Genomic DNA, 17,638 nt, shown 5'->3' on the forward strand with positions numbered 1-17,638 from the left:
ACACAGTGGAACTCACATCCTCTGAGGTTCTGTGAGCCACATCCTTGACCTCACGCACAGTGCTCTCACACAGATCCATTCTTCATAAGCCATCAGAGTACATTTGATACCTGTGTCATTTAATTCACAACCTATGTCTTAGTGAACCTCTTGAAGCAGAATGTCTGCCATAGGTTCCTGATACCATGAGTAGAGTCTAAACAGTTCCTTCCATAGCCTGGTGAGAACGCAAATGCTTCTGAAATGCTGTCAGCTCCAAGTCACTGAAGCAGAGAATGTTTACCAAAAAAGCACCATGCAGAGAGGATAACATGGCACAGTATTTCTTCCATACTGGACCTATTGTACTCATACTTATACTATTTCTCTAACAAATGAACATGGCATTTATGTTAGACTTCATATTCTGGGAAAATAATATTCTTTGGAATATGAAGGATTAAACCCTGTGTTAGAGATGCAATTTAAGTAATCTCTCAAGGAAAACACTGAAAACTTTTCTACTATTATTTAATTTGGAGAATTGGGTTTTTTTCCTTACAAGTTCTTTACAATAAAGCTGTAATGAAAATCAGCATAAAATGCAATAATTGACAACATGCCCTTGGACAACTTCTCCAACACTTTTTACTTCGCTTATATTGCATTGTCATTGAAATAAGTATTTAGTTGGAAATGATTATCAAAGTGAACTATAAATTTTCATAGGCCAGGCATGGTAGTGAATGTTCAAAGCCCATCACTTCAGAGGTGAAGGAAGATACAAGTTCAATGTCATCCTCATTACAGAACAAGTTCCAGGCCAACCTTGATTGTGTAAGATTCTGTCTCATAAACTAAGGGACAAGCCAGCTCTCTAGTTATCTAATTACAACTGAAAGTCCAGTGTTGTCAGAGCTCTATGAAATGAGCTGACATGCTGACATGGATACCATGTGGATTATACTGACAGGAAGATTCATAATTTAGACAATTGCAATGTTGAAACCAGGCGTCTTATTGATGTTTGTTCATCTGATGCATTGGAAGTATAAGACAACATGAAATCCTGAAAAGCTACAGTTAAGAGAGTACCCATAGGGAAATTGTAAAGACCTTCAGACTTGCCACGGATGGAGGTAATAATTCTCTTTAGAATGTTCATCAGGAGCCGGGCGTGGTGGCACACGCCTTTAATCCCAGCACTCGGGAGGCAGAGGCAGGCGGATTTCTGAGTTCGAGGCCATCCTGGTCTACAAAGTGAGCTCCAGGACAGCCAGAGCTATAAAGAGAAACCCTGTCTCGAAAAACAAAACAAACAAACAAGGAAAGAATGTTCATCAGGAGAGTAAAGGAGGAGAAAGTGTTTCAGGGAAGGAAAGCTTGGGAAGAAGGAGTTCCCATCAAATCTGACTCATCTAGACAAGTCTTAAGTTTGTGAGATTTATAAAATTCACTTATTACATTTAGCATTTGTGAGATTCTTATGTCAAAGCTGCATCAGGATCCCAATGAAATATTTTAAAGTATGTAGCAAATAATCTGTAAATCAAAGCTGTGTCTTCTGTACCTCATTCCTTATAGTGATGTCAGCATGATGGGCCAGCAGTTTGGCTGCCATTGACATGTTGTTATGCCAAACAGCATAGTGCAGTGCTGTGTTCCCACTGCTGTCCATAGCATTTGGATCAGCACCGTGTTATAAGAACATAGCCACACATTCTTCATGCTCATACTGTGAAGCCTGTGGGTATTACATCAAGAAATAGATGGGAAAGATGAGAAAAACAAAAATTCCTTCAATTTCACTAATTATTTGCATTTAGCTGAGATCATGTTTATTCCCAGAATTCTCACTGTATCTGTGTCACTCTGAAACTGTTGGCTGTTTTCTACCTTAATTGGTGTTGTGCTGTTGTCACTGTCATGGAGATCAATGTCACAATTCCACTCTATTAGGAGGGCAGCTACATTTGGAAGGCCATGTGCACAGGAAAAGTGCAAAATAGTTCTGTGAAAATGAAGACTTTTAAAGAATTTTTACAAAACTAGGTCAAAACCACACAGTTATTCATGTAATTCTCATTAACGTGGGGCAGCCAATTCAAAGAATTTTTTTTTTGCTTCCAATGTTGGAAACATGGCACATACATTCCTGCGTGGGAGGCAAGGACGCCATCACTGAGCTGAATGCCTGATGTGTTAGTTACGTTTCCATTGCTGTGATGAAACAACATAACCAAAGCAACATGGGGAGGAAGATAGAAATGGTCCTGACAGCATCCCTCTGAAGCTCCCCAAGCCAGGCCTCCATCCATTGAATTACCATCAATCACTAATTAAGGAAAATGCCCTACAGGATTGCCTACAACCAGATCTTATTGGAGAAATTGTTTCAGTTGAGGATCCCTCCTCTCAGATGACTTTAGCTCACTTCAAGTTGACCATCCAGCACAGTTGGCCAAAGTAACCATTCTAAATTAGAACTTACTGCAATTTGGATTCTAATCCTACTTTAAACTCTGTTGCTACCCACTGTTTTATCCTCTCCATACCTAAGCCCCCCATACAGAAAAAGGAAATCAGAGTAAGCTCATCTCACAGGTCATAGTGGGATTATTGAACAAACACACATGCAAAGGATTTAGAGCTGTTTCTACCATGAAACTGCTCAGCATTTAGATGCTTGGATATTTCTCTTTAAGACATGGTCTTGCTACAGAGATCAGGCTGGTCTTAAATTCACCATGTGTCTCAGGAGCTTTAAACTTGCAACCTTTCCACTGTAGGCCGCTAGTACCTGGCATCACAAGTGATGCCACACTCTGCCTGGCTTATGACACTCTGACAACCTTACACTAGCATGTGGCTTATAACTCACAATGTATTGAGCTTTACCTGATAGCAGGTTTTAGATTTCATAATTCATAAAGTGTGTAGGAATCATAACCAACTGGGCTTACATTGAATTACAGGTGATATGTTCTAAAGAATTCTGGGAGTTCTAGTCATAATATTTAAATACATTCAAGATGTGAAAAGAGGATATGATAATAACAAATGATATCTGAACATAACTATTTCTTTGATTTCTAAATCTTCAGCTAAAGAAAAAACAGAACTCAATTGAGAAAGTGTGGATAATTTTATTCATTATTTAGATTTATACAATTTGAAGAAATGAGAGGTTTCAATTAACTAATATCTCAATTAATTGATTGTAGTTTCTGATAGCAGTATAATTTTTCTAGGTAGCTACTCTTTACAATTTCCTAATTTCAAAAAGTTGCAAATTGAAAGGAAAGAGGTAAAGTTTCTCTAAACTTTCTACTCAGCACAGGAAAATCTGAACAGAAGCTGTTGAGCCCTGTGGTTGAATTAGGGAAAGGGCTGGAAGAAGCTGAGGAGGAAGGCAACTCTGTAGGAAGACAGCAGTCTCAGTTAACCCGGACCCCTGAGATCTCTGGACCACCATCCAGGCAGCATACACCAGCTAATATGAGGCCCCCAAACACATATACAGCAGAGGACTGCCGGGTCTGTGTTCAATCAGAGAAGATGCACCTAACCCTCAAGAGACTGGAGTCCCCAGGGAGTTTAAAGGTCTGGTTTGGTGGGGGTTGGGGTGTGGGCACATCTTTGGGAGTCAGAGGGGGATGTGGGAAGGAGGTATGGGACGTGGAACAGTTGGAGGGTGGACCAGGAGGTGGGAATAAAATTTGGAGTGTAAAAATAAATAAATAAATAAATAAATAAATAAATAAATAAATAAATAAATAACAACGAAAAGGGTGAGAGGCATTTACTGGCCACAGAATAAGTATGCTTCTGTCCATTGGTTGGGTGTTGAGTATCTGCATCTGACTCTCTCAGCTGCTTGTTAGGCCTCTTGGAAAACAGCTCCTGTCTCCCAGGTCTCTGGTACTTTATATAGGGTCACCCCAACTCCTACCTCCTGAAGTTGAATGTTTCCATTCTTTCTGCTAGTCCCCAGGGCTTCAGTCCTGTTTCCCACCAGCCCCCAATAACTGATCATGTTCCCTTTTTTGTCTGCCCCCTCTCAGTCAGGTCCCTCCCTCCCTTTGCCCCCCATGATTGCTTTCTTTTCCCTTCCAAGTGGGATTGAGTCATCCTCACTTGGGCCCCTCAGCTTGTTAACTTCTTGAGTTCTGAGGATTGTATCCTGGGTATTCTGTACTTTTTGGGCTAATATCCACGTACTAGTGAGTATATACCATGCATGTCCTTTTGGGTCTGAGTTAGCTCAGTATGATACTTTCTAGTTCCATCCATGTGCCTACAAAATTTATGATGTCCTCATTCTTTTTTTTTTTTTTTTTTTTTTTTTTTTTTCCAAGACAGGGTTTATAGCCCTGGCTGTCCTGGAACTCACTTTGTAGACCAGGCTGGCCTCGAACTCAGAAATCCGCCTGTCTCTGCCTCTCGAGTGATGGGATTAAAGGCGTACGCCATTAAAGGCTCGATGTCCTCATTCTTAATAGCTGAGTAATATTCCATTGTATAAATGAACCACATTTTCTGAATCCATTCTTCCATTGCGGGACATCTGGGTTGATTCCAGCTTCTGGCTATCCGAAATAAGGCTGCTATGAACATAGTGGAACAGGTGCCCCTGTGTCATGGTGGGGCATCTTTTTGGGTATATTCCCAAGAGTGGTATAGCTGGGTCTTCAGGTAGACCTATTTCCAGTTTTCTGAGGAAATGCCAGATTGATTTCCAGAGTGGTTATACTGGTTAGCAATCCCAACAGCAATGAAGGAGTGTTTCTCTTTGTCCACATCCTTCCTCTCTAACATGTGCTGTCACTTGAGTTTTCTACGTTAACTGTTCTGATTGGTGTAATGTGGAACCTCAGGGTAGTTTTGTTTTGCATTTCCCTGATCACTAAGGACTTTGAACACTCCTTTAAGTGCTTCTTGGCCATTTGAGATTCCTCTGCTGTGAATTCTGTTTAATTGTATACCTCAGTTTTTGATTAGGTTGTTTGTTTGTTGGTTGGTTAGCTTCTTGAGTGTCTTTCTATATTTTGAATGTTAGCTCTCTTCAAATGATACAAATGATCAAAAAAACCAAAAGGTGGTTCTTTGAGAAAATCAACAAGATAGAAAAATACCTAGCCAAACTAACTAAAGGGACTAGAGACCATATCCAAATTATCAAAATCAGAAATGAAAATGGAGACATAACAACAGAAACTGAAGAAATTCAAATAATCATTAGATCATACTACAAAAGCCTATACTCAGAAAATGGAAAATATAAATAATATGGATAATTTTTCTAAACAGATATCATATACCAAAGTTAAATTAAGAGCAGGTAAACTATCGAAACAGGCCCATATCCCCTATGGAAATAGAAGAAGTTATTAAAAACCTCCCAACCAAAAATTTCCCAAGGCCAGATGGCTTCAGTGCAGAGTTCTATCAGACCTTCAAAGAAGAGCTAATGCCAACACTCCTCAAACTATTCCATAAAAATAGAAACAGAAGGAACACTACCTAACATTCTGTGAAGCCACAATTACTTTGATACCTAAACCACACAAAGATCCAATAAAGAAAGACAATTTCAGACCAATTTCGCTTATGAGCATCAATGCAAAAATACTCAGTAAAATTCTTGCCAACTGAACCCAGGAACACATCAAAACCATCATTCATCATTGTCAAGTAGGTCTCATCCCAGGGATGCAAGGTTGGTTCAATATACAAAAATCCATTAATGTAATCCACTAAATAAACAAACTCATAGAAAAAAATCACATGGTCATCTCACTAGATGCTGAAAAAGCATTTGACAAAGTACAACACCCCTTCACATTTAAAGTATTGGAGAGATCGGGAACTCAAGGCCCATACCTAAATATAATAAAAGCAATATATAGCAAAACAACAGCCAATATCAAATTAAATGGACAGCTTTTCACTTTTAAAGTTACACTTTCCTGCTCACTATTATGACTGCAGTCATTAAACCTTTTGAAGAAAAACTTGTATAAATGGAAAAGAGGACATGTATTTGAGATAAACATATTTGATATCATATTTTCAGAAAATTGCAATTAAAATGATGCCTAATTATCTTTGTGTATATAATAAACGGATTAATTAATACACCTCCAGCTTTTCATTAACAACTGTTTTATAAATCTAAAGGGATTAGGTGTTAGGAGAATATATCATTACACAGCTTATAAGAATTATTGCATGTACCATATTCATAAACTGGTTCTTTCCAAGAAACTTCATGTATTCATAGAAGAAATTACAGATAAGGGAAAAAAATTAAGGTGCCATCTTAATAGGATGGAATATTGGATGCGAATTCTTTGTGATGTACAGATTGAGAAAATGACAGAAATAAACCACTCTATACAAAAGAGCTGAGGGAAAACCAAAGCTACAGTATAGTTTGCAGATGATGAAAAACACAAAGAAATATCAAGATCAGGTAGGAGTGAAGGGGATGCAGCCTGTGTGGCTCTCCACCTGCCACGGAGAGCTAAATCTTCCAAAAGATAACTTATGTGGTCCTGAATGTCTGCCTTAGGCTACAAGATAAGACCATAGATCCCAGAAGCCTGAAATTCAACTAGAGATAGCCTTTGAAAATGACTCCAAAGAGTAAAATTAGCCTTGTAGGAGTTCACACTGGTTCTCTGTATACTTCCCATGAGTGTACACATACATGTCTGGGACTTGGTTGGAACTCCATCTCTAGTGTCTCAGGAACCACTGACTCCAAACAGCCCACAGTGGAATGTTGTCATAATTAGAAAGTATGAAGATGCTGAGAGGTTTCTGTGTGATCATGATTAAGGTGTGGCCCCAGGCAGTTTAAAATTTAGTTGTCTGTGTTTGATGGCCACTCCTAAGATTCTGAGCTTATGTGGAACTGTAGACTTCAGCCTCTGTGTTAGACATTAAAGGAAACACTACAGCAGGCCACACGGACAGTGGACTGTGCCTAGTCTGGAGCATACCAGTGTTTGGAAGCCATTTTCTGCAATGTGGTTGTTTTCTTCTTCATCTCATTCCTAAAGTCCCTGCTTAGACTCCAGGTCAGAATAGCTGGCCCTCAGCTTTTCCCTAACATTCTCTACCACTGTACTTCTTTTTAAATTTCTGTGTGGACTTCAAAATTCACCAGTTAAGTGAGTGTCCAATATTGACAATAAATCCCGGCCAGAAGAAAGAAAGAAACAGACAGCTGGTGCAAGGCAGCTCTGGGCCTTCAGTGTCCTGTACTTGGGAGGCAGATGCCTCCGACTATCAGGAATTCAGGGCAGTCTCAGCTACTTAATAAATCTGAAACCAGCCTGGGTTACAAGAAAAAACACTTCTCAAAACAACAGACAAAAGAATCCCTGAAAGGCAGACCTTTCTATTTGTAAATGATGCTTTGTCCTTCAGTAAGGAGGGGCTGGATGAGTAAACAATACAGTAGGTCTGGAATTGATCCTGGACCACAGACAGATGCTTGCTCGAACAAAATCTGAGATTAGTCCTGGCCTACAGAAGCTAGCCTCAGCTATAGTGCAAGACAATGTCTCAGAAAGAGAAGAGAAGAGAAGAGAAGAGAAGAGAAGAGGAGAGGAGAGGAGAGGAGAGGAGAGGAGAGGAGAGGAGAGGGGAGAGGAGAGGAGAGGAGAGGAGAGGAGAGGAGAGGAGAGGAGAGGAGAGGAGAGGAGAGGAGAGGAGAGGAGAGGAGAGGAGAGGAGAGGAGAGGAGAGGAGAGGAGAGGAGAGGAGAGGAGAGGAGAGGAGAGGAGAGGAGAGGAGAGGAGAGGAGAGGAGAGGAGAGGAGAGGAGAGGAGAGGAGAGGAGAGGAGAGGAGAGGAGAGGAGAGGAGAGGAGAGGAGAGGAGAGGAGAGGAGAGGAGAGGAGAGGAGAGGGGAGAGGAGAGGAGAGGAGGAGAGGAGAGGAGAGAAGAGGGGAGAAGATGGGAGGGGAGGGGAGGGGGTAGGAGAGGAGAGGAGAGGAGAGGAGAGGAGAGGAGAGGAGAGGAGAGGAGAGGAGAGAAGAGGAGAGGAGAGGGGAGGGGAGGGGAGGGGAAAGGGGAGGTTGGAGGAGAGGAGAGGAGAGGGGAGGAGAGAGGAGAAACAGGCAGTGAGCCATTTGTTGATCCTTTGGCACAGATACATCTGTGAATGTCTGAACTGTGATAAGAGTTATACATATTTGTCATATTTTTCTTTTACATGTTCAGTGCTTTCTGAGCTACATATCATTCTGTAATATTCATTTTCATTGTAAGGGTAATTGTTACTATCTTATTTATTTTAATTTTGTAGTAATGGCAATCTAATGCAGGGCCAGGTAAGCCCTCTGTCATTGAAGTATGTCCTCAGCCTAAGTGGTCCTTTACACGGTCAGTCTTCCGGCACACACTGCATAAGCTTGAATGCTCCAGGGTGGGGAGAAAGCTTCATAAAATCCAATTCTCTGTAGAATTCGGTGAGCCTTATTGAAGAAGGGAGACTGGATTTTTATAGAGTCTAGTATAATCAGAAAATACATCTTAGAACCTCAGAAGTAGGAAAAGGAATTGAAAATAAAACATGAATGTCTAAAAGTTTTGGAGTTTGATGTTTTTTGCAGTTATTCTGTGCAAAATCTACAAGACTCAAAGACATCAAGTCTTAAGATGACTTTTTATTTCAATTACCTGTAGTCAGTTTGTTAGTTTTGTTACTAACAACCTTTTAAAAATTAGTACCTCAAAAATAAAATAAAACATTAGTACCTCGCTATACATCAGAGTCATTTAGACAATGCCTCATCCCAAACTCAAGCATTGCAAGTGTGCACTATCATTACTGATAAGTTTAAAGTTCATAAATTATTATCACTTCCTCTCGGTGTGCAGTACAAAGGAGCACACCTCAGCTAGTCTAGACTCTGCATTTCTAATCTCATGATCGCAAAACCAAAGCTCTGTAGTGTTTCAGGAATTATTGGAAAGTTTTTCTCTAATTATATCATTTTTCCATCTACATATTCCAACACAAGGCTGTTCGGTTTCTCAGCAAAGTTTAATAGGCGGGATGTGTTCCAACTCATAAGATGTGAAGGAAAACGCTCCAGTTCAATTAGTGTGAATAGCAAGTAGGACTAATAAGAACAAGGGGAGAAAAAAAAAAAAAAAGGCCCCGCTGGGATTTGAACCCAGGATCTCCTGTTTACTAGACAGGCGCTTTAACCAGCTAAGCCACGGAGCCAGAGCTGGGAGAGGATGTAGTTATGTGTTATTTGAATACGATAAAACATGTTTGTAAGGGTCAGCAATTCTGGAAATTAGCTTAGATATGAAAAAGATCAGAAATACTAATCACAACCAAAGAAGAACTTTCTCTTAAAATGGCTGCATATCGTAGCTGGATTGAAGGAGCGACCTTCCGTTGGCAAAGGCCTTTTGCGGAAGCCAGAGGAAAGAATCTTGTCTCATCCATCGCAGCGTCAAAGCCGCACCTGCGGCTGTGTAGTTCCAAGTGGGAGCCGCATCTTTGGAAGTCTCAAGCGGAGCAAAGAAAGCCCTTTCTTAGGCGCGGTTCATCTGGTTTAATGAAAAACAAAACAAAAGCTCAAAAAAAAATTTTGAATGATACAGCGCTTCTTGAGGCTGAATCCCAAACAAGATAAGTCAGTGCGATTACTTACTTCAAAAATTAAAGGTCAAAGAAGAGAGAAAGAATGGAAGGGAAGGAAGGAAGGAAGGAAGGAAGCCAGCCAGCCAGCCAGCCAGCGACCTTTTATAGGAAGTAAGGAAAGCCAATGCTGACGGCCTGGCCGGTTAGCTCAGTTGGTTAGAGCGTGGTGCTAATAACGCCAAGGTCGCGGGTTCGATCCCCGTACGGGCCAGTAGGCTGCCTAGGTTTTACAACTGGAAAGGTAGGACTCTGTCCTCTACAGTTCTATTCTCTCTATACACCTTATTAAGATACCCGAACTTAAATGAAGTGAAGTTGTTCACTCGCTACTTTTATACTGACTGTCAAATATCATTATAAAGCCTTTCTGATCACTTTTTCTGTCTTTCTCTAGCTGAAATTTCCACTTCACTCATTGCCTATTTGTACTCATTACTGGCACCTGGCTTTTCTTCACTTCCACTAGACCTGGACATGGTATGTTTATTCCGTTATTGTTCTAGAATGCAATCCTATCTGATAGCTCCAAACCTTGAGCATCACCAGTAAGCATCACCCCTTTTCCTTATTTTTTCTTTCATCTTCATATCAGCGAGGGTAATAATTTATTCCTTGAGAAGTGAAGCTCTGGGTAATTCTCATGTTTTAACTGTTAGATCTTAAGTGCAGGCATATAATAGATAGAGTCCATATATTTTTTGCTGTATGAAGGACAATAGGCACACATGCAGGCAAAACACCCATATACATAAAAATAAAATAAAATTAAAAAGGTTGAAATCCTCAGTATAATTTATCCCTGTAGGAAGTAAACACATTCAGCAAAGAAATGTAAATACATCTACGAAGTAATGCATGATTGCATTGGAATCATATATAAAACCAAGCTGCCAGTCATGGTCATTTGTATTCACACAGCAGGGAAACAGTTTGACAGTGGGCTGGGTAAGTTTGCAACCTTGTACTGGTTAGTTTTTGTCAACTTGACACTAACGGTAATCGCTTTATAAGAAGGAACCTCGGTTGAGGAATTGCCTCCATTAGATTGGTCTGTAGGTGCATCAGATTGACTTTTGATTTATGATTAATGGAGGAGGGCCAAGCTCACTGTGGGCAATGCCTTCTTGGACAGGTGGCCGAGTACAAAGAATTGAAGCAAGCCAGAAGCAGCATGCCTCTATGGTCTTTGCTCTAGGTCCTGGCAGGTTCCTATTTTGAATTCCAGAGCCATCTTCCCTCAAGCATGATCTATATATAATCTGTAAGGTGAGAACAAGCCCTTTTCTCCTTCAAGTTGTTTTTGTTCTTGGTGTTTTATCACAGCAACAAAAGCAAACGTGAGTCTCAGGGTTAAATTTCCCTGGAATGGAGGATTAGCAGATAGACCTGTGTATTAGTCAGGGGTTTCTAGAGTCACAGAATGTTAGGAATTGGTTCTAATTGGTTCTAATTCTCTTTGTCTTCCAAAGAGCCGAGCTTCCAGACCTGAGGGTACCTGCCTCCAGCTGGCTTTGATTGGTAATAAAGAATTGTTGTACAGCCATTGACCGGGCAGGGAGAAGGGTGGGACTTTTAGATTTCGAGGGCAAGAGACAGAGGGGCAGAGGGAGGGAAGAGGAATCACCATGACTGGGAGGGAGAAGGATCAGATTTAAGAGCTGCAGGAGAGAAACCACCCATCAATGTAGGTGGAAAGGGAATGTGGCCCTGTGTCTGTGTGTGTGTGTGTGTGTAATCCCCAGAAGGTAACAGGGCAGCAGAGATGAACTATAGAGTTTAGAAGGTGTAATGTCAGGAATACTGGAGGGAAATGTATGCTAGCAGTGGAGAGGATTAGAATTGTTCAGCCATTGAGCTAGTCAAGGCATACCAAATTAGCTGGCATTTGTGTATCTCATTCATGAATCCAGAGAACTCGAGTGATTGGCTGGAAATGCGACCAGGAGCATAAAGCAGATTAACTCATTTACTGTTACAACAGAATTTATGGAATGTCTCTATATATTAAAGGAAATTATTGAAATGACTTAAAATCTAGAGTCCAACTAACCCAACAATGGGCAACTGTGAATAGGAAGTCCAATAAATCTAGTCCCAGGAGGCTAGATATTTTAGCTGGTTTTCTGTATAAGCTGGAATCCGGAAGAAGTCGGTTCCAACAGATGTGTTAGCAAGTAACTGCAAGCAGGCAAAGAAGCCTGAACCTGGACCTAAACTGTTCTTGGAATTTGCTTTGTCCCAGGCTAGCCTTGAACTCAGAGATCTGCTTACTTCTGTCTCCTGGGATTAAAGGTGTGTACCACCTCTATGCCTCAAGATCTGGATCACAGCTGTGCCCTCCATTTCTGGAGTGTAGTTCCTTCTAGACATAGTAAAGTTTACAATTGGGAATAACAATCACAGGTTGTAATGCCAGCCTTTAAGATAGAGATAGGATGGCCTTCAGTCTCAGAATTGACTGGGGTCGTGCTACAATGTTGTCTGTCTTTTTTTCTTTTTAATCCTCACTCCGGTGCTGGAGAACCTGTTGACTGACTGAGCAGGCTTGGTCAGTTCAGCCACTGTTTGTTGAGTGCCCTCTATGTTTCTTCCAGGTGCTCGGCTGGTCAGAGGACATGGAGAGGATTCCAGGAATCCCTGCACACTCCAGAGACAGAGGCAGAAGAAGGCACTCAAATCAATGGCTGGACCAAACTTGGCGGAGAAACAGGCTGTCACTCTAAGTCAGGTCATGGAAAGAAACTGCAGTGATATGTTTTGAGGAAGAAGAAACCACAAGAACTGGAGATCCCCTATAGATGACAGCTCTGCCAATAATGAGTCGTTGACAGAACTATAAGAAAAAAAAATGCCAGTTAGGGCTGTGGTTGTTTTCTTCACAGTTGCAACAGGCAACTAATAGAGTAAGTGCCACACAACAACAAGATCACAATCCATCCTTAAAATACTGCCTAGGTCCTGGCAGGGATGGATCTGTGAGGGGCCACTGGTCATCTTTTCCTGGTTCTACACACAGCAGTCGGCATCCACAGTGGGGCAGGTTCAGACTGCCCTTCCAGGGCTCAGTCTGGAGACTTAGGAAGAATTCTTCTTGGTGTGGAAGCCATTTCAGAGGCTTCTGAGCCAGCATCACACAATGCAAGAGGAAGCCTGGCTAGTGACCAAGACCAGAAAATTGCCTTGCTATAAATAGCACTGTGATAAACTGTCTTGTATGACAACATGTTTCTAAAGGTGGCCCCTAGACCTGTGTGTGTCCCTGAAACACTTCCAGGGAGTCCATAGGGAAAAAGATTTAAAACATCAAAATACTGTCAAACCCACAGTGGAGGCTTTTCTTCTTCTTCTTCTTCTTCTTCTTCTTCTTCTTCTTCTTCTTCTTCTTCTTCTTCTTCTTCTTCTTCTTCTTCTTCTTCTTCTTCTTCTTCTTCTTCTCCTTTAAAACACTTCATTATTAGAAAAAAGTTGCAAATGAAAAAAAAATCAACACATCAAAATTAGCCATATCCAAAGACTAACTCAATAGGTTTTCTACATAAAGTAGCCATTCAGATGAAAGCTGTAGAACTTCATATTGGGTTTTATACTAGCAAATAAGTTGTTATGCACTTATCCATCACCCCATTTGTGCCCATTACTTGCATCCAGTCCTTCCTCATTCCTCAATATTTAGCCTCCCTTAGTCTGTTTTCTGTACAATACACATTTGCTTACACATATTATGGGCTAGATTCCACATATGAAGGAGAACGCGCAGTTCTGTTCTTTCTAAGGATGTGTGATCTCACCTAGTATTATACATTCTAAGCATATCCATTTTTCTTCACATTTTTGATGTTTAGAGCTGAATAGTATTTTATTTTTTCTTCATAATATATTATTTTTATTTAACATATTTTAACATATTTTTTATTATCTACTCATCTGTTGACAGACAGGGTGTTTCTAATTCTTTGCTATAAGGAATAAAGCAATAATATACACAGAGCTTGAATACCTCTATGGTAGGGTTGGAGTTCCCTGGATTTATGCCAAGCACTGAAATACATGTGGTCAAATGGCCATTCTATTTTTAAATTTTTGAGAAATTTCCAAACTGATTTCCACAACAGTTGTTTTCACTTGCACCCCCACCAACAGTCCAACAGTGAACGAGGGTTCCTTTCTCCACTTCCTCTCCAATATTTGCTGTCAGATTAATGATAGCCACTCTGACCAGGCTGTTAATTGCATGTACTTGATGGTCAAGAACACTTTTATTAAATCGTTATTGGGAAAAAAAAAATCGAGATAGGATGTAGGATGACTGCTGTGAGTTTAAGGGCAGCCTGGGCTAATGGAGAGACCCCAAGAGCTCAGCTGGTACAGTGTGTGCTTAATATGCAAGAAGTTGGATACCTAGCTAAGGTTTTACCACATAACACCCTACACCATGGCTCGGGCCTGTAACCCAGGACATAGGAATAAAGACAGAAAAGTGGAAGTTCAAGGTCGCTCAAGCTACCCGAGGTCCTCTCTCAAAAAGCAAACAGAAAAGCAAGCCCAAAGGCATGGACATCTTTTTTATCAGGAGTGATGACCTTCATAGGACACCTGCTTCACAGTCAAACCCACAGACTGTACAGGAATACACTGGGTACAGTTGTTCCTTGACAGCACTCAGGGGGAGGTCAGTAAGGAAACTTTTCTGAGCAAGTACAAGAGATTCCCTCCACCACCAAGTTTCTCCTTGGCTAGGATGCAGCTCAGCTGGCAGTGATTGTCCTAGAGTGCTCTTGCCTAGCATTGCTAAGGCCCTGAGGCCTTTAGTGGAGGTGGGGCTGAGCCAGGGGTCAGGATGCATGCCTGTAATTCCAGCACACAGAAAGCCTATGCAGGAGGATAGCTGAGAGTTAGAGGCCAGCTGGGGCTACATAGTAAGACCATACCTCAAAACAAAATGAAGTCCCCCCCCCAATAAAAACAAACAGAGAACACTCCACTGCTGAATTTACAAACATATTACACTTGCTGAACTAATGGAAAACAGGAACAAAATCCCATTGCTTTCTTACTTGTCTGTGTTAGTAAAATTGTTTTGTTTTGAGGGCGAGGCAGAGTTTTGCTGTGTAACCTTGACCGCCTACCTCAGTCTCCCAAATGCTGACAAGAGCCACCACATCTGCTGTCTCTTCTTAAAAAATATCCTTTTCATTTATTTTTATTTCTGTATATGGTTGTGTGCCTCAGTGTATGTATGTCTATCATGTGCTTCGGGGACTCAAATGGCTCAAAAGAGCGCCTCTGGTCTCCGAGACTGGAGTGACAGCAGTTGTGTGTCACAATGTGGGTTCTGAGAACTAAACGTGAGTCAAGGAGCAGTAAGCATTCCTGACCCTGAGCTATTTCTCCAACCTTCTTCTTAGTTTGAAATCTTGTTTTCTCTTTCAGCAAAGTGTTGTACCTTCAAGAACACATGTCTTCTTGACAGGGCAATGAGAGGTCCACTTAGTTGGTCACACATCACCATGGGCTTCCCTGTGCAGCTTTTGTGTCCTTCCTTAGATGAGACTAACATTTACCCAGGGAAAGAAGATGGTCTTCCTGCGAGGAAGAGGGCCTCATCCGACTGACTGCAGAGGCAAATAGGTCAGAAACAGATCCTCCACAGCGTGGTGGCCTTGTCTCCTCTGCCACTGATTGCTTTTAGCATGAGACACTGTTTTTCCATATTTAACCTCAGACTGAAATCTTTTCAGCTCTTTCTAGGGTTTGAGCTGGAGCCCTTTGAACTGAAAATCTACCATTGACTCCCGCTTGCTAACTGTAGGTGTTGTGAGTTGTCAGTCATGTATGTAGATACATGCATATATTCACTTGATATTGGTTTTGTTTCTGACTAATGAAGTGGTAAAGACAAACTGGTTAGGGTGAGGTGGTAGGGCTGAAAATGCCTTTATAATTTCTACACAAAGAAGGCCCTAATTTAAGTTTTAATTTTTCCCCCTCCATAAATATTTTCTCTTTGAAAAGATAACCCATCTCTGGAGTCCCTTCCTCTGTACCTGAAAGTCTGGGAGGACAGGGACTCATTTTTCCCACTACTGTTGCATGCCTAGTCCTCAGATGTATGTACCTGTTGGCACCCAAACCCAGGCTTCTCTGCTTACCAGACAGATACTGTATGAGTCAGGGCTCTCTAGAGTCACAGAAATTATGGGTCGTCTCTATCTAGTCAAGAAATTTATTGATGACTTACAGTCTGCAGTCCAATTCCCAACAATGGTTCAGTAATAGCTGTGAATGGAAGTCCAAGGATCTAGCAGTTACTCAGTCCCACACAGCAAGCAGGTGAAGGAGCGAGAGCACGACTCCCTTCTTCCAGTGTCCTTATATGGTCTGCAGCAGAGGTGTAGCCCAGATTAAAGGTGTGTGCCAGCACACCTTTAATCCCAGATGACCTTGACTCTGTCTTCAAGATCTTCAAACCAAGATTCAGGTCAGAAACTTCTATCTCCCAGCCTCCAAATTAGGGTCACTGGTGATCCTTCCAATTCTGGATTGTAGTTCATTCCAAATATAGTTTAGTTGACAACCAGGAATAGCCACTACAGATACTTTAACCAACTTAAACCACAAGGCCTCACAAGCCATGGTCTTAGATGATATGCTTGTTGGGATGGCATTCTTTAAACCAGATTAAGAGGCGGGCTTCCTTGAGTTAAATGTCTTGGGTAGGAAATGTCAAATACTATTCTTCTAAATCTGAATATGCAGCTATTTAAGATGAAAGTACATGTTCCCAACAAAAGCAGATGAATCATAAAAACCAAAACAGAATAAAGCAAAACAAACAAACAAACACACAAACAAACAAAAACTGTTCATAATGGTACATCTGTAATTCCAACACCTGGACACAGTAAAAAAATTCAACTTTGAGGTGACCTACCACAGTCCTTGCCTAGCTTGCTCAAAGCCCTGGGTTTGATCACGGCCTGCTGGCACACTCCTGTGCCAACAAGAGAGGAGCAAAAGCAGGAGGACCTCTAAGCTCCAGGCCAACCTGGTGTACATATAGCATGTGGTGGACCCTCCTGTAATCTCAGTCCTGTGGAGCAGGAGGCTTTCCAAAACCCCCATGCAACTACACCATCCTTGCCGTCCCCCACCCCCATGCCGTCTCCCCTTACCCACCCCCACACACAGGTGGCTTTCCTTTGCATATCAAGGAAAAGCAAAGATTTATTTGTAACGTTGGAGGTAATCATGAAAAACGATTTCTTAAAATGTAGAAAAAGCTTTCAGTATCATAGTCGCCATAGTCCAAGGAATCTTTGCATTGGTTTATGCTCTTGAATAGAGAATGATCTGAAATGATCCTTAGAGTTCTGCTAGCAGTACTGGGATGGCCGAGTGGTTAAGGCGTTGGACTTAAGATCCAATGGGCGGATGCCTGCGTGGGTTCGAACCCCACTCCCAGTATTGGTGACTGTACTGGTTGCTGTGGTGTTTTTGGAGTTTATCCACCCCATGAAGGAGTATTATTTTTGTATTTATTTACTTTTATAATAAACCCTGGTAGCACGGGCTGGCTTCCCTATTTCCTTAGATCTCCCAAGCATCGGGCAATAGTGGCTCCATCTTCACAGACAGTGGTTTGCCGATGGGTTTCGACAATAGTCTTCTCAGGTTTCCAACACGAGGAAAACCTATCCACCAGTATTGGTTTTCCTGAGCTTTTAACATTCCAAGAGGATTGGCTAAACCCTTGCACTTGTTGTCTGTATGGAAATGTACTCGGGTTCTCTGAACTTTGCAGACCCAGAATTCCCTGAATGAAGAAAAGGCCAGGACCCTTGATGGGACCTTGCTAAATTAAAATATTTAATAAAAGTCTTACTGTTAGCCTTTTTCCCATTGTTCCTCAGAGGGAACCTATATTCCTACACTAGGGTAACTGTATATTTAGGGAAAGAAGCAATTGAACTTTCTAGGGGCTATTTA

The 17,638-nt window shown here is 41.4% G+C and overlaps 3 non-coding genes across 3 annotated transcripts; 2 read left to right on the top strand and 1 right to left on the bottom strand.

Moving 5' to 3' along the window:
- Window positions 1-9,149: 9,149 nt before the first annotated feature.
- Window positions 9,150-9,223, bottom strand: Trnat-agu (transfer RNA threonine (anticodon AGU)). The gene has a single exon. It is a non-coding gene; the product is annotated as a tRNA-Thr (tRNA).
- A 566-nt stretch (window positions 9,224-9,789) lies between these two features.
- On the top strand, window positions 9,790-9,863 carry Trnai-aau (transfer RNA isoleucine (anticodon AAU)). Its single transcript has one exon. It is a non-coding gene; the product is annotated as a tRNA-Ile (tRNA).
- A 7,170-nt stretch (window positions 9,864-17,033) lies between these two features.
- Window positions 17,034-17,116, top strand: Trnal-uaa (transfer RNA leucine (anticodon UAA)). The gene has a single exon. It is a non-coding gene; the product is annotated as a tRNA-Leu (tRNA).
- The last annotated feature ends 522 nt before the right edge of the window (window positions 17,117-17,638 follow it).

Source organism: Mus caroli, unplaced genomic scaffold, assembly GCF_978045245.1.
Source record: "Mus caroli unplaced genomic scaffold, Mus_caroli_1 scaffold_15, whole genome shotgun sequence".
Taxonomy (NCBI): Eukaryota; Metazoa; Chordata; class Mammalia; order Rodentia; family Muridae; genus Mus; species Mus caroli.